The sequence below is a fragment of the Lissotriton helveticus genome, chromosome 8, assembly GCF_964261635.1.
Source record: "Lissotriton helveticus chromosome 8, aLisHel1.1, whole genome shotgun sequence".
Taxonomy (NCBI): domain Eukaryota; kingdom Metazoa; phylum Chordata; class Amphibia; order Caudata; family Salamandridae; genus Lissotriton; species Lissotriton helveticus.
The window spans coordinates 1,441,008,485-1,441,025,845 of NC_136069.1; positions in this window are offsets into that span (position 1 = coordinate 1,441,008,485).

Genomic DNA, 17,361 nt, shown 5'->3' on the forward strand with positions numbered 1-17,361 from the left:
CCGGCGTTGAATCCAGCGTTTGAAATGGATAAGTGGCTACACCCGGGTGGTGATTACTACAGAGCACTTTATTCGGGACCCTCTCGTTCACAACTCACGTGACCTACCGCTATAGCTGTGCGGGTATGGCATAGTGCAACGACGGCTATGGGCTGGAGTGATAAATTAACTGGTGCGACACCGCTCTATGCCTCTGCGAAGCTGGGCTGCCTATGGAAGACGAAGGGATTTGATAAGTGGGACATGATCGGTATTGGTAAAGTGCGTGATCTCTGGGTTAAAGGCAGGGTGAAGGCCTTCTCGGACCTGCAAATAGAGTACAAGTTGAGGGACAGGGAAAAATGTTGTTATATCCAGGTACGCCATGCTCTGAACTCCGTGTTGCCAGTGGGTAGTGATATTCCGGATTCCTCCCCTCTCGAAGATCGTATACTAGATGGTTATGTGCCGGATAGTACTATCTCACTATTCTATAAGAAAATGATTAATGACCGATCGAGTCTGCTCGATCGCCTCCGTGAGGCCTGGATTGCTGATGGTATCGAACTGGATGACGAGGACTGGCCGTCCGCGATATCCTCTCCCAAGGAGGTGGCGATTCCGGCCCGTCTCCGTCTGGTCCAACTCAAGATCCTCCACAGAATCTATGTCACCGGTCCCCGTCTGATCCATATGGGCTACTCCACGGATGGCATGTGTCGACGTGGGTGTGGTCTCCTTGGCACCTATCTCCACATGATATGGGAATGCCCTGAGGTGGTGCGATTTTGGAAACGTGTACATGAGATTATGGATGAAGTTACGGGTGTGGTGATGATGCCGGAAGCTCGACAATGTTTGTTGAACGTATGGGGTCCGAATGACTATGACGTGTCACAGCTTAGGTGGGTGACTCTGGCCAATATGGTTGCGAAGAGGGATATTGCTCAGTTGTGGGGATCCCCAAGGACTCCTACAGTGACTGCTTGGAAAGAGAGTCTGGACTGGTGTATGTTCAGGGAGAAAACAGTGTATTTGGCAAGAGGCAGGCCCAAAAACTGGGGGAAGATTTGGAACCCTTGGAACTCATACCGTGGATATATTTGTGCGCCCCCACTCACTGCTATTCCTAGTCCTTCCCAGTCGCCCTGACTACATTCCTTCTGGCTGTGATATATTGTGCTGTTCATATGCATTTCTGCCTCTGCCTCCCTCCCCTCATCTGTATTCAAAGTCTCTTTTCTCCTGCTGTCATGTTTCTCCTGTCCTCCTTGAGCGCAGACCTAATGGCTGTATTATTACTGTAATGCCTTGATTGTATGTTCTATGTTTTGTTTCTTTGTGTTTCAAATAATAAAAAGTAAAAAAAAAAAAAAAAAGAAATGCTCATGTGAGAGTGTTTACAAGTAAATGACCATTTTCCGCAGACACCAAACCACTCTATTAGTCAAGGTGGTTCTTGCAAAATTGTTATTCATTGAAAGCACACACCTATACATCTTGTTGTTTATAATAACATTTAGAAAGTTAGTATTGTCTTACTTTAACCATTCTGTGCCTCTGCCTGTCTCTGGAATACACGTCATACACAGCTGGGTTGGGTGACAGCTGGCTTTTGTACATTCACTTTAGACAGTCACACACAAAGAGAGCTTAGGTGTGCCCTGCATACCCTGACGGCCCTTCACCAGACTGATGGGTCTTCCTGAGCTTGATTGAGAGGGGGGCCTGGCAATGGCACCTGAATAGGGCTTTGCCAGCCCCCACACATGATTGCATACGCCCCTGTAGTGTTTCTGGAGCCAGGGATGGAAAGGGCAGGGTCTTGTGCACTACAAAGGCCTTCCTTTGAACTCTCCCTACATCAAAGGCTGAAATGGGTATAAGTACTGGACCTCTGACACCATATGCCCAGAACGCTTCTGGAACTGAGAATATTCTACCAGGAAGAAGAGCTGTTGTGCTGCCAGGAGGGACTGCCACTTTGCTGCTTGGTTTGCTGTGTTGACCTGCTGCCTGCTACCTCTTGTCTGGGAGTGAGAGGAATGGACTTGGCTGTTTACATCCTGCATCTCTAAAGTTTCTCCAGGGGCTTATTGGGCTGGCCTCCTGTTTCTGAAGACTTAGGGACATCAAATACTTTTTTTTTTTTAAACTTTATTTTTCCATTTTGCAAAGTATTATCAATACATAGCACCAAACAACATCAAACCACAGAGGACATAACATCACATTCTTCAGTTTGTTCTCGGACATGGTACCGGCATCTAATCATGGGCCAGCGGACAGCACGGGCATCGAACCACGACAGCAGAGAATATTGGCAGAACAGTGTAGCAGGGAATACATAGCATCAATGAGGCTCGTGCAGCAATATCTACATGGAACATGGGTAGAAGCATCCGGCAGTCAGCCAATTAGGAACATTGTACCAGTAGCATGTTAGTGAAGTCAACTCTCATGATGCTATTGCATGTAAAGTGCATCCTATACATTGCCTTCTGTAGCCCCCAGTCTTGGCCACGGTCCAAGAGAGGCCCATCCCATCCCGCACCCCATTCAGTATAGCCTCCCACATCAGTGTTCGTTGGTGTGCCTCCCAAGTGGTACCTCACGCTGGTCTTATCCAAGTAATAAGCATCCCCATATCATTCAATCGGGTATCTCTGAGTCTGTGTCTGTTGTTGTGTTTTGTACCAGATAAGCCTGCAATGGTCCCCATATATCAGTCGGCCTACTCTGTACTGGCATTAACTCTCCATAGATGTTATTCTGATCCTGACAATAAACCAGGTCCTCAAGCCAGGTCTTAAACTTAGGAGCTCTACCCCGTCCCCAGCGACACGCAACCAGCCTTTTCGCTAGTAGTAATGCAATGTCCGTGAATTTCCGAGTTGACTTAGGTACATCCCGCGTGTAGCCCAGTAACATAATCAGCGGGTCTTTGGCAACCGCTCCGGAGGTCATTACCTGTAACGCAGCCTGTACTTGCGTCCAGAAGTCAAACACTTCCGGGCATTCCCAAGCTAAATGGAGGAATCCCGCACCCGGTGCATTACAGCGGTCACATCTATCAGTAGCCGCTAAGTGAAATCGTAATTTCCTCTCAGGTGTGTAATAAAAACGCTGTAAAAATTTGTAATGAATAATCTTTAGTCTGTTGCTAGATGCAATATTCGCCGTAATGGCGCAGCAGTAGTGCCATTGATCATCATTAATATCCCTGCCTAAATCCATAGCCCAATGTCGCCGCGCCGAACTCTCAGTCCCTCTGCGCTGTGTCCTTATGGCAGTATATAATCGAGAGACAAGATGACGGCCATCAGATAGTAGCATGTTATGTAGTGGCAATACCAGATCCGGTTCCTCCGGAAAGTTAGGGAGCACTTCCTTCAATCCCTGTCTAAGACGAATATAATAAAACACGTCTAGAGGCGTAGGGGTGTGTTCACGAAACAGCTGGTCCCTGGTACGGAACCGCCCTGCATTGAATAAGTCCCCCCAGACCGAGATTTTCGCACGTCTACACATCAATTGAAATCCCGTTTCCTGCAAGAGCGAGATACTAGGGTGGTACGTAAGGGGAAGCAGCGGGGAATATAAGTTCGTTACCCCTATCAAGCGTACAAGCCTATGCCACGCGTCAATGGTGCATGTAACCGTGGTAAATGGCGTCTCTATGTCTTTAACTGTACCCAGTATGAGACCATTCAGAGGAATGGGTCGCGCTATCCAATCCTCTGCAGCGATTTGGGGCATATATGGCGTGGGTTTCAACCAATGATATGCATATTGCGCTTGGGCAGCGACGTAATACTGCTCAAAATCAGGCACATCAAACCCTCCCTTCTCATAGGGCTGGGTAATAATGCTCCAACGCAATCGAGGTTGTTTGCCTCCCCAAAAGAGACGTAACAGCTCCGATCTCAGCTGTTTAAAGAAAAAAGCACCTGGATAATATGGCACGTTCTGAAAGAGGTAGAGGTATTGTGGTAACACCACCATCTTTATAAGGGCCGCTCTTCCAGCCATCGACAGCGGTAACGCATTCCATCGCGTCACATTGTCAGCTAATTTCGTGATCGCCACTCCATAATTCGATCTGAGTGTCACGTCTCTGTCCAGAGACACAACTATACCCAAGTACCGAAGTTCCGAATCACACCACTCTAGCGGGTAATCAAGTTGAAATCTCGGAACTGCAGATGTTAGCGGGAAAAATTGGGATTTTTTCCAATTAATATGTATCCCCGACATCCCACCAAAAACAATGAACTCACGCAAGATGGGATTAAGGTTGGTTTGAGGATGTCGTACATATAACGTAATATCATCTGCCTACAGTGATATACCAATTTGGCGCTGAAAGCAGCGAAAGGCACTAGCGCCGTGCAGTTGACGGATGCGACAGGCCAAAGGTTCGACCGCCATAGCAAATAGCAGAGGTGATAGTGGGCACCCTTGCCTGGTTCCTCTCGTTATCATCAAAGGAGCCGACAGTAATCCGTTAATCACCACTTTGGCAGTGGGTCTAGTATATAGTAGCTCGACCCAACTAATGAACAATTTGGGGAATCCCATCCTATGCAGTATAGTAAACAGATACGGCCATTCGACCGAATCAAACGCTTTCGTGGCGTCCAAAAAAACAGCAGCCACAGGCAGTTCCAGGGCAATCGTTTGGGTCAAGGAGAACAACGTCCTAAGATTATGGGTGGTGGCGCGTCCCGGCACAAAGCCAGCTTGATCTGGCAGTACTATTTTAGACATAATCAGTGAGAGTCGCGTTGCTAGTACTTTGGCAAGGATCTTGGCATCACAGTTAATGAGAGATAATGGTCTGTATGAGTCTGTGTCCGCAGGTTCCTTACCAGGCTTCAACAACGAGGTAATTATCAAATCTCTCATTGATCCCGGCAACTCCCCAACTGCCAACGATTCCTCAAAAACTTCCTTAAGGACCGGCGCCATGATATCAATGTAACATTTATAAAACTCAGCGGGGAGCCCATCCGACCCTGTCGCCTTTCCATTGGCAAGCGACATAATCGCGTCACGGATCTCACCGGTCTCCAATGGAGCACTAAGAAATTGTCTATGCACATCACTGAGCCAGCACAGTGCTATATCATCGAGGAAACTCCCCATATCTATCACGTCAGTTTGTTGAGACGTATACAGCCGTTTATAGTGCGAAAGAAATTCCTCCTGAATCCCCCTGGTATCCTGACAACGTGTGCCGTCCGACGTGGTGATTTCTAATATATTGGTACTGAAGCGAGGTTTCCTAGTGATTGCGGCTAGTACCTTTCCAGGTCTATCCCCTTCACAGTAACGCCTCGCTGTCCAATATTTCCCCCTAAATTTCACCTCCCTCTCCGCCTCTACGCCAAATTCCGTCAACTTGTCCCTGAATATATTATGTAACTCCGTATCAGTTCTGCTCGTCATCTCGAGTTCCATTGCCTTCAATTCACGCTCCAACCTATGTAACGTCCTCTGAATGTCCTTTAGTATTCCTCCTCCCTTGGATATGCAGATACCTCTGACCGTGACCTTGAATGCCTCCCACACCGTCTCTACACTATCAACCGAATTCCTATTTCTGGGGAAAAAGTCAGTGATTTCATCACCCAGCTCCGTTCTAAAGACTAAATCCAGCAGCATAGTAGGGAGCAGTTTCCACGGGGGACGTATTTTCTCGTATCCCGGAATCACAAGGGATAGTAACACTGGGCAGTGATCCGAGTATGTTCTAGGCAAGTGAGACACCTTATCTATGCCCGCACATAATCCCCTAGATACAAAACAATAATCCAATCTGGCCCACGTGTTAGGGACATCAAATACTTCACCTGCATCTTGCTACCGGTTCCTGGGTTCCTCTGCTTTGAGTCCTGCTCTTCCAAGTGATGTTAATTCCACTCTTGGGCCCTTGGAAGTGAGTGTTTGGTGCTGCAACCCAAGAAGCCAATGCATCAGCACCGAAGCGTCGTTTGGGAACTGGTGCATTTCTCTGTGATATTAATGCATCGCTGCTGCCTGCACCAATGCCATGGACACCTCTCGCCAACTGTGCGATGCAACAACCTCGACTTACAACACAGTCCCAACTTTGCGATGCAATGCCTCTGAATCTCTGCTGCTGTGTGAGTCTCATCGCAGATGTCTGCGACAAACTGTTCTCGACTCTGATGCACTCCTGGCCCTGCGTGGGTATACACCCTTGCAGTGCCTACAACCAAGCGATTCAACATCATCACCTCGACCCGAAACACAGCGCTCTTGACATCGACGCATCAACAATGTTGCCTGACTTCATAAACATACTACAATATCCACATACATAAACACGCACAACATACATTTCGATAGGATTAGGTGTCTAAACTGGGTGTAAATTGGACTGAGCATTGGCGAGACACTCAGCCAATGCCAAAGAACGAATGTTTAAGCAATCAATCTTAAACATAAGCGAAAGTGTAACTTTACCTTTGTAAATCAGGTTCTACGTAGCTGGCAAATTTGGCAGAGGTGAAGTTTTACAACTTTTGTAGTTGCACCAATAAAGGAGAAAGTGCAGATGCCCGTGGATCTTTGCAGGAGATACAAATTTGTGGTGAGCTGGAGCATCTCCACGGCATTGTGAACTCAAATCAATATAGTAATGACTTTGACATAGAGGAGTAGATGCAGAGTAAAAGAAAGTAATGGAAATTAATGTAGGAATTCATAAGCGAGCACGCTTCTGCAAAATATCATTTTTAAATATTTCTGGCTTTAAAAATGTACTTGAGGAACCAGTGTTGAATGCAAGGGTAGAATATCTTCATCTTACCTTGAATCGCTTCACCTCCTCAACCCCTTTCCCATACCAATACTCATATGTAGTTCTCAAGTGGTTTTCCTCCTTTTTACACAACCGTTCGCAACTAATAAAAATCAAGAACTTCACCTCCGATATCCAGCAAGTCAACAAGGGTGTCCCTCAAGGATCAGTGCTCTCCCCCCAGCTCTTTAACATCTACATGGAACCACTCGCTAAGTTACTCAGGAACGCCAACATCCACTTCCACCTCTACGCGGATGACACGCAGATTTACCTGGAAACCTCCTCTCTTAAAGACATCCAGAGACTCAACGATGTCCTAAATGAAGTTCAAGACTGGCTGACAAAGAATCACCTGAAACTCAACCCCGATAAGACAGAAACACTCCTCATCTCAAACAAAGAAGATAACCCTCAAATCACCGAGTGGCTAAAATCGATCGATGCTCTCAAGGGTAACCTCACGCTAGCCGACTCCGTTAAATCCCTGGGCTTCACCTTAGACCCCAAACTAACCCTGACAAACCACATTAAGAACTCAGCGAAAAGCGCATTCTTCAACCTCAGACTTTTGAACAAAATTAAACCTTACATTCCCCACAAGGACCTCAAACTAGCCACGCAATCTCTAGTTCTATCAAGACTGGACTATGGGAACTCAATCCTAACAGGCATCCCCAAATCCCACCTGGCTCCACTAAAAACAACACTTCACGCGGCAGCAAGAATGATCACAGGCTGCAAAAAATATGATCACATCTCCCCGGCTCTCAAAGAACTCGAATGGCTCCCTGTGGAAATGCGAAGTACCTTCAGAACGGCCTGCCTAACCCACAAGGCCCTCCACACCGGCAAACCGGAATACCTGGCTAACAAGCTCAAAAAAGCAGGCCAAGCCAGAAATTTGAGAAGCTCTAATTCCCTGCTGCTCATCCTACCAAAAACCAGAAGGAAGAGAACTGCGGACTGCTCTTTCTCAGGAAATGCCCCCAAAATATGGAACGCCATCCCCCCGCACATCAGAACTCTACCGTCCTATGCAGAATTCAAGAGCCAACTTAAATCCTTGTGCCTGATCCGCTCCCTTGGTTATGGATAACTTGGAGCTGCAAACGTCTCAGAATCCATGCGGTATTGTTGAATCCAGTACTGAGAAGCCCTGCTGTCCGAACTTTTCTTCTTTCCAAATTGTCTCTCGCCGATTGCTTTTATTGGGTTTGTTTCATGTTGTTCTCTTTTTCATGCCCACTACTGTGAAGCGCTCTGATACCTTCGGGTCTTGTTAGCGCTATAGAAAACTGCTAAATAAAAAAAAAAGAAAAATATGATGATTACTTGCTAGATCCTTTAGCTTGGTTTCCCCTGACATTTTGCCTTCTCACCCCCTGTTTTTGACTATGAGCTGAATTTCATTTTTGTTGACTTTAGGACTCTGTGCACTTTTTCACTGCTGACTGGTGCTAAACTGGATGTGCTCTATTTCTAAAATGTAATGGCATTTGGTTTCTGCATGAACACTATATTTGATTTACTGATAAGTCCATAGTACAGTGCAATACTTGTGTCCAGACCTGCTGCGGATGATTGTGCCACTCACATGAGTAGCCCTTCAAACCTGTCTCAGGCCTGCCATAGCAGAGCTGGTGCAGTCTATAAACTGCCATTTCAACCTGGCAGGTTCACCTACCTGCCAGGCCCAAACCTTTCTTTTTATTACATATGTCACCCCTAAGGTAGGTCCTAGGTTGCCCCATGGGCAGGGTGCAGTGTATTTATAAGGCAGGACATGCACTTTCCAGTTTTACATATCCTGGTAGTGAAATGCACTCAATTCATTTTTCACTACAGTGAGACCTATCTCTCCCATAGGTTAGCATTGGAACTGCCTTATAACCCTTTACAAGAGTGACTTCCAAATGGAAATGATAGTTAGAGTATGTTTAGTGTCTCATGACTCGCAATTTAAAAACACAACTTCAAGTGAGGTTGTTTTTTTAAATTGCAGGCCTGAAAATGCCACTTTTAAAAAGTTCCCATTTTCTTACTTTAACCATTCTGCGCCTCTTCCTCTCTGGAATACATATCTGGGTTGGGTGACAGCTGGCTTTTGTGCATTCCTTCTAGACAGTCACACACTAAGGGAACTGAGGTGTGACCTGCATATCCTGATGGCCCATCACCAGGCTGATGGGTCTTCCTGAGCTAGAGTGAGTGAGTGAGAGGGAGGCCTGGGACTTGCACCTAAATAGGGCTGTGCCTGTCCCCATACAGAGTTGCATGTCAGAAATGTTGCAATTGTAGTGTTTATGGAGTCAGGTCAGTAAAGGGCAGGGTCATGTGCAGTTCAAAGGCCTTTCTTTGAAGTCTCCCTACTTCAGAGGCTGAAATGGGTATAAGTACTGCACCACTAACACCATATACTCAGAGCACTTCTGGAACTGAGGGTATTCTACCAGGAAGAAGAGCTGTTCTGCTGCCAGGAGGGACTGTTATTTTGCTGCTTGCTTTGCTGTGTTGGCCTGCTACCTGCTGCTTCTTGCTTGGGAGTGAGAGGACTCGACTTGACTTTTTACATCTTGCATCTCTAAAGGTTTGCCAAGGGGTTCTTGTGGTTCCTCCTGTTTCTGAAGTCTCAGGGATATCAAAGACTTCACCTGCATCTTTCTACTTCTGCTCTGAGTCCTCCTCTGCCAAGTGGTACCAAATCCAGTCCTGGGCATTGGAAGGGAGTGTTTGGTGCTGCAACCCAAGAAACAAATGCATGAACACTGAAGTGTTGATCAATTCAATTCAATTCAATTAGTCTTAAATCGATTTTAATAATCATAAAAGACACATAAAATACAGTATTACCGCAATCTCATGTACAAGTTAATAAATACAAACTATTAAGCCATATCAAATAACATCAGTTACATAATGCCTGCAACCTGTTCCTTCTAAGGACCCACGTCCAGCTCCAAAATGTAGCCATAGCAATAACTATGACCTTACTTGTATCAGTTCTCAAGATACGTCAGGCAGTTTGGCAAGATCTTGTTCCTATTTTAGCACAGACTGGCTTGAGCCATTTATGGCGAGGACCCTTATATGCAGGACATACAGACAGAACATGCGATAAAGTCTCTTCCATATAGGGGCAACAGTAACATTTTGAGTCTTGTACCGTCCCCCACTTACTTGAAAAAGATTTCAAGGGGAGAGTGCCCACTCTAAATTGATGATAGAACTTCCTATCACCGGGACTCATTATGATGTCCCAGTAGGCTTCCAAGCTGTAATCAATTTTATGTTCCAGAAAGAGACCTGTTAGTGAAGTAGCATTCACCTGGGAAATACATTTCAAAATTACTGTGTCCCTATATAAGGCTTTAAAAACTTTTTTGAAGGGAAAATATTCCCTTCTGGGCCACAAATAGGTGGGACCCATATCGCTAATGTAGCCTTAATCCTTTGTAACCAAGATATTTTATTAGTTTTATCAGCATTCCTAATATACTTAACAGCTTGCGCATAAGGTGCTAACTCCCGAGTAGTCCAAAGCCTTCGCCAATAGGCGAGAGGCCTTAAGCCCGCGGCCTCCTCAAACGAAATACACCCAAAATCTTGATATAACGGCCTAAGAGGGTTGGACTGAGGCAGGCCGATCAATGACCTCAGAAATGTATTCTGTGCTTGGACTAAAGAAGCTACATTTTTGAACCCCCATAGTTCAGCGTCAAGTGTTGATCACAACGTGCACATTTCTCTGTGATAACAATGCATCACTGCTGCCTACACCACTCGCCAACTGCGTGACGCAATGACCTTGACTTACAGCACGGTCCCAACTCTGCCAGTGCATTGCCTCTGAATCATTGCTGCTGCATGAGTCTCAAACACTGCATCGCCCATGTCTGCAATGCACCGTCCCCAACTCATTCTCGGCACCTGCGTGGCTTGTCGCCGAAGCATCATCTGCAGCCCAGCGGTTCAACATCAACACCTTGACCCAACACACAGTGCTCTTGACATCAACTTTGCTACCTGACTTTGGAAGGACCTGTCAGTGGGTCTGTGTGACTCCTGTATCTGGCTTGTACTCCATCGCGGTCGTTCGGAACTTTTGGATTTGCCTCAGTTAAGTGTGACCTGATAGCACTAGTTGGAACTATTGACTTTTAAGCATTGTATTTTGATTAAAGCTTGCAAAATTCATAACTTGACTGATATATGTTGGATTTTTATCATTTTGGTCTTGTTTTACTCAGATAAATATTGGCTGTTTTTCTAAATTGATGTGGAGAACTTTTGTGGTGTTTCCACTGTGTTACTGTTGGTGTGTGTGTGTGTGAGTGTGTGCACAAATACTTTACATATTGCCTCTTTAGTTTAGTCTGACTGCTATGGTCCAAGGTACCAGAGAGTGAGCACAGGTAAACTTTTAGTGTGTACTACACTTATCCTGACTATGATTGATGTTCCTGCTCGGACAGGGTGCATATCTCTGCCAAGCAGAAATCCAATTTCTAACAGTACTTATCCGAACTAGGATGCAAGCTGAGATCCAGAATGTTTGCCAAAGTAGTAAGTGCGAGGATGTGATGAGTAGTACAACTGGACCAACACACATGATGCACATGTGTTACCAGTTCAGAAGTACACAGCAGTGTGTGCTGGTCAGGCTGTTGCTAGCTGTTTGGATGTGTTACAGTTTGGTTATGAATAATAATGTAATCCTCCATAGATTCTCCCCCTGTACAGTTGTTAAATGTAAAGGGCTGTATTGTGTGCTCAAAGCCATTAGTACATTTTAATAGATTGTTAAGTATCTGAAAGAGTTTCCAGCTGAGACTAGAATGTGATAGAGTGGATGCACAGTTTATTGTATTTTATAGAGGGTCCACCTGTCCCATTTGGGCACTTCCAGGTGCTGCGTTTTTCTCTATGGCAGTTCATTGAGGGTTGCATCTGAAAGCTGCCTAGAATGAGGGGTGAGAGGTTTGGTCTCTATAGAAAGGGGTGAACTGTTCTGTTCAAGGCAGGGAGCCATTCCTTGGTATGTGGCTGGGCGGGGAGTGGTGGGTCCGGCTTGGTGCTCGGTTCTCCGACTGGACTTGTTGTCTTCTGGTGCTTCTGGTGGTTCAGTGAGTTCAAAAGTAAAGTTCTTGTATCCCAACAGACCTGCCCCCCAGACTCGCCGTGGCGAGCTGCCTGAGTGGTTATCAGGAGTCATACCATGGACAATTAAGGCATTGGCCCCTTTCCAGTGCGCACAGCTTCTTTGTATGTTACTTTACCAAACACAAAGGATTGTCTACAAGCATATGGGTTACTTTTTAGAGTCTTTTGAGACATCTTTTAAAAAATGTATTACTATACCTGTGATTAGTATTTTGCTTTTTAACCAAGGTGAAAGGAATAATCAGTAACCATTGCAAGAACAAAATAAGCAATGAAATGTAAGTACTTTTTTTAAATATCTCAAATTGCGTTCATCGTAAATATTGAAACATGACAGATTGCAGAGAAAAAGAAGCACAGAGTGCATAAAGTGCTTTCTATAAGATCTCCTAGCTAGTCCAGCCTAGCCAGTTCCTGCCTCGAAAAACATTAAAATATGTCTCCCTCTGCTTTCCGCCAACCTTCTCTGTAAACCGGAAAGTGCAATTTCTTTTATCAGTGTTGTGTGTCGATTTAGATACCGTATATAGATTTCTCAATTCATGCCCTTATATAGGTACAATTCACATTGCCCTTATTTAGGCATAGAAATCCAGCCCTTATTTAGGCATTGCTCATGCTAACCAATTACAGGCATGGTCAACTACATCCGATCCTCTTCGTCACAACTAGATCTTGGAAAACTAGACTCTCAAGCCGTTAGGACTTCCCCTTGCCTTGATATTGATTTCTCCAAGAACTCATTTATTATGCATGAACATGTATTCCTTAGGGGTTCATGCATGACAGTCATATGCCCGACGTATACGTCAATACTGGCATTCCTAAACACCTTCAAGGTATAAATATACCTTCACTTGCTATGGCAAGGTACGGTACGGTTCGACTACCTACTTGCACGACTCGGCTCGCCAGAGCAAGTCCCGAAGGAAGTCAAGTCCCCAACTGGCGCACTGACCAGATGCTGTCATCCTCCTCGCCGAGAATCCAGCTCCAGTGTTTCTGACTCCCCTTGCAGGGTCTTAGAGATCGAGTCCCGGGAAAGAGATACCAACCTAACTCATTCTAAGGCATGGAGCTGATTAGAACCTAGAGAAACTTTTGGCAACTCTTGGCACAACTAAGCTAAACTATAGTTATTTTTTTCAAAGCTTTATTCGACAGCATGTCATAAAAGCAATTTTACATCCTACACTACACAATAAATACTACAATATTAAAATCATTATTTTTAAAAAACTCATTAAACCTTAGCGCTGTCATGTATAAAATTTAGAGAAACTTTATACATAATAATGAAAAATAGTTCAATAAAACATGAATATTTTAAAAGCAAACCTATAATAAACGGTGTCAGTTAATTCATCAAGCAGTGTCTAGCTGTTGTAAAGTGCGGGTGCGTATAGTCCATGACCAACCTAAAAATTTTGCAACGGCAATCGCCAAGCAGGGTGTGCAATCCAATTCCAGCATTCTTAGTGCCTCTATACACCTGCGTGTGCCTAGATTTGAACACACCGGTTTTATCCACTTCCGTCGTGGGCTTACATAAAGGGGACAAACAAACAGAAAGTGAGCAATATTCTCAATCGAGTCTTTACAGTGTGGACATTTGTCATCCTGGATAGCTGACCATTTGCGGGCAAACGCCTTTATAGGAAGGGTCCCGATTCTGAATTGAAAATACAATTTCCTATCAAACGGCCTTTCAATAATGTCCCAGTATTGCTCACAAGATGGTAAGGGTTTGATATCCCAAAAACGTCCTGTTAAATTTGTGTTCCATCCAATACTATAAGCCGATGACCATACCATTTCCCAATACATTTTTTTCAATGATACCTTTGATGGGAAGCTTTCAGCAATGGGAGAGTTCCATAGGTGGTCTAATTCCAACTTACTGAGCAGCCCTCTTAGTTCCTTTAACCACAGGATCGAATGGAAGCGATCTGCCCTAATGACGTCCTTAAGGGCAGTGTCATAATGCACAAGTTCGGGAGTAGTCATAATGTGTCTCCAGTATAACAAGGGTCGCAGCCGTGCCAAGTCCTCAATGTTTTTCCTGCCAAGGTCATATGCCAGTGCTACGGTTGGAGTACTTTGGGGAACCCCAACCAGACGGCGTAAAAACCTGTTTTCCGCCATTTTTAGTTGTTTCAAATTGGAGAATCCCCAAAGTTCCGAGCCGTATAAAGAGGCACTAATCACCTTCATGTTATAGATTTCTAAAGCAGGGGTGATTGGCTTAGTCAATGAGGCTTTATATTTATGGGCCACTGCACCCGCAAGCTGGTGTAATTTTAGGACAGACATGTCTATATGATTCTTCCAGCTCATATTACACTGAAGGGATATTCCTATGTACGTGAAAGTCTCAACCTGTTCTAGGGGAGTACCATTGAAATTAATTGAACCCTTGAAAGTGTTCCCCTGGTTCAAGCACATGAACTTAGTTTTGGAGGTGTTTATCTCAAGTCCACGTGTTTGACAGAACTCACCGAAAGCGTTAACTGCCTTCTGAAGCCCACTCGGTGTTCGAGAAACTATGAGCGTGTCGTCCGCAACCATGAGGACAGGCACGCGTGCCCCTGCTAGGACAGGAGCATCGGTGGGAGAACGGCTTAGATGGTCTACAATGCCGTTGATGTAAATAGAGAACAGTGTGGGTGCCAAGACACACCCCTGCCGGACCCCACGTTCGACAGGGAATGTGTCTGTCACCTCACCCTGAACCCCCCACCTGATTCTAGTATAATTATCCTCATGTAAGCGGACGAGTAGCGTCAACAGTCCCGGGGCCAACCCAGCTTCGGCGAGCACCCTCCAAAGTTTAGAACGGGGAACTGAATCAAAAGCTGATTTTAAATCAATGAAAACAGCGTAGAGAGTCCCATTAGTTAGCGTCACGTTTCTCCAGTATAGAGCTATGAAAAAAAAGACCTGGTCAACTGAACTTGTACAAGGACGGAACCCAGCTTGATAAGGGGATAAAATATATTTTTCTTCTATCCAAGATTGCAGTTTGTTTTGCACTAGTCGACCTATTAACTTTTGGGCAGAGTCTATGAGACTGATAGGTCTGTAATTGCTAGGTAATGATTTGTTTTCCTTTTTAAAAACTGGAATTATTTCTGCAACCTTCCATGAGGTTGGTATTGGTGCACCCCTGGCCACAGAATTAGCTAGCCACTCAAAGTACTGACACCAAGATGGACGATTGCTTAAGAACACATCAGCAGGTATGGCATCCATTCCTGGTGCTCGGCTGTGGAATTTTAGTTCGTGTACTAAACATTATCTACGCCATCTTGCAGACCCACGTACGAGCATACACGACAGCCATTTTAGGTACCATGGTCTCCCTGTTCACGATCGCCCGTCAGCACACTTCCCTGAACCTTGCAAGCCTTCCCCGCGCCTCCTGGCTGCCCCCGCGCTCACATGCACAAGCCACGAAACCCCCCCCATGACTCTGTCTCAGGGAATCACACCCCGCGCCTGACCAACACCTCCTTTCCGCCCATGAATACCCCTCCTTTGATGACCCCTTCCTCTGAGCCCGACTGCCTGTACGAACCGCTGGTCATCCTTTAGCCCGAGGATACAGTTTATTGCCCATTACTGTATGCACTCGCCTCTCCTGAAAGGAGCCACTATTGATCACGACCTCCCCATCCCCTGAGATTCGATCAGGCGCACACATTCCAAAGGAATCGGCAGAACACTCAGCTGCGTGATAGCCCCTCCCAATCATATGAGGGGAAAGGGCCTCTACTGTTGTCATGTGTTGGAATGGGCCGGAACTGGGGGGTGCCGGTGATGTCGTTCTCATACTTCACAATGTCCCTGTTGTAATAAAGGACGTTCACATGTCTTAAACCAGTGTATAAAAGACCAGCTCTCAGAGAGGTTGAGAGAGCACCTCGAGACGATACCTTGTTGTCCGATCTGATGTGTTCTACTCCGACGGAATAAAACTTGTTTCCTGTCTTCCTGTCTCCAGCGCCTGCCTCTTCATTGAATAACTTCGTATGGTATTAGAGGTGTTTTACGCCGGGCAAATTTAACTTAGGAAACATCTACTGAGATCGCCTGACCATTTTTGAATTGATCTTTATCAATTGGCGTCCCAAACGCGGGGCCCATCAGCGACACGTGGATCCAGTGGGAGAGGTCCCGACGACAGAGTGAACAACTGCAACGATCGGAAGAGCTCCTGTCCGATAGACCCTCGTCTGACAGCCGATCATCTGAACTTCACTGATTCCGAGCAGACCTCTCCCGAGTGATCTACGGTCCTGACTGGGAACCACCAGGAGAGCAACAAGAGAATAGAGGACAATCGGGCGCTGGAAGCGGAAGACGAGAAACTGTCCATGCGGTCCGGGTAAGGTCGTGGCACACGACAAATTGCGAAATTGATTGATTGATTGTTTGAAAATACTAGTATTACTTATTGACTGTTTCTGAGAAATTCTCTATTTGCAAACAAGCACAGAATCGCCATACTCTGTTTAGTCTTTGCAGATAGTGAAGGGTAGGCAACGCAAGCCTTTAACACGTCGTGCCTACTTTTCTCCTCATTGATTGATTGATTGAATCGAGCATTGAATTGTTCGAAGTTGGTTCTCTTAAGGATCTTCTCTGCCTGCAAACGGGGAAGAATAGGAATATTCTCTCTCCCTTTGCCGATAGTGAAGGGTAGGTAACGCAAACCTTTAACACGTCGTGCCTATTTCGTTCCTCATTGATTGATTGTTTGCCCGAACATTGACTGTTTTGGGAATTGGTTCTTTTTGGAGGTATTCTCTATTTGCAAATAGCGTAGAATAGAATATTCTGTCCAGTCTTTGCAAGTAGTGAAAAGATAGGTAGTGCAGGCTTTTGCCCCCCATTGTAATCCGTCATGCCTATCTTCTCCCCATTGGTTCATAGTTGGGTCAACCCGGACCGCTTATTAGAGATGAACCATCCAGCTCCACTGGAAGGCACCGCTAATAAGGACATGTTTACTAAGCAAGGACTAGTCGCTATAGCTTATAGTAAGTTATGGCATAAATATACAAAAAAGGATCCTAAAAATCAATGGCCACTGATAGGTTCATTTGATAAAAATAAAATAAAAACACTAGAAGCAGCTGTAAAAATAAACAAGGCAACGCCCACTATGCTTGATAGTATTGGCATGTGGCGCAAAGAAGCAGAACATCGCAGGAAAAGAGAGGAAGCGAAAATAGTGAAAGAGTTACGAAAAAATGCCCATCTGGCCGCAAAAGAACTAGATGAAGAAATAAGAAGAAAAGAGGAAATTAGACAAACGCAAGAATCAGGACTGGCAGGCCAATGCCCTGTCAGGATCACCTCTGCGCTCTACCCGGAGATACCCTCCA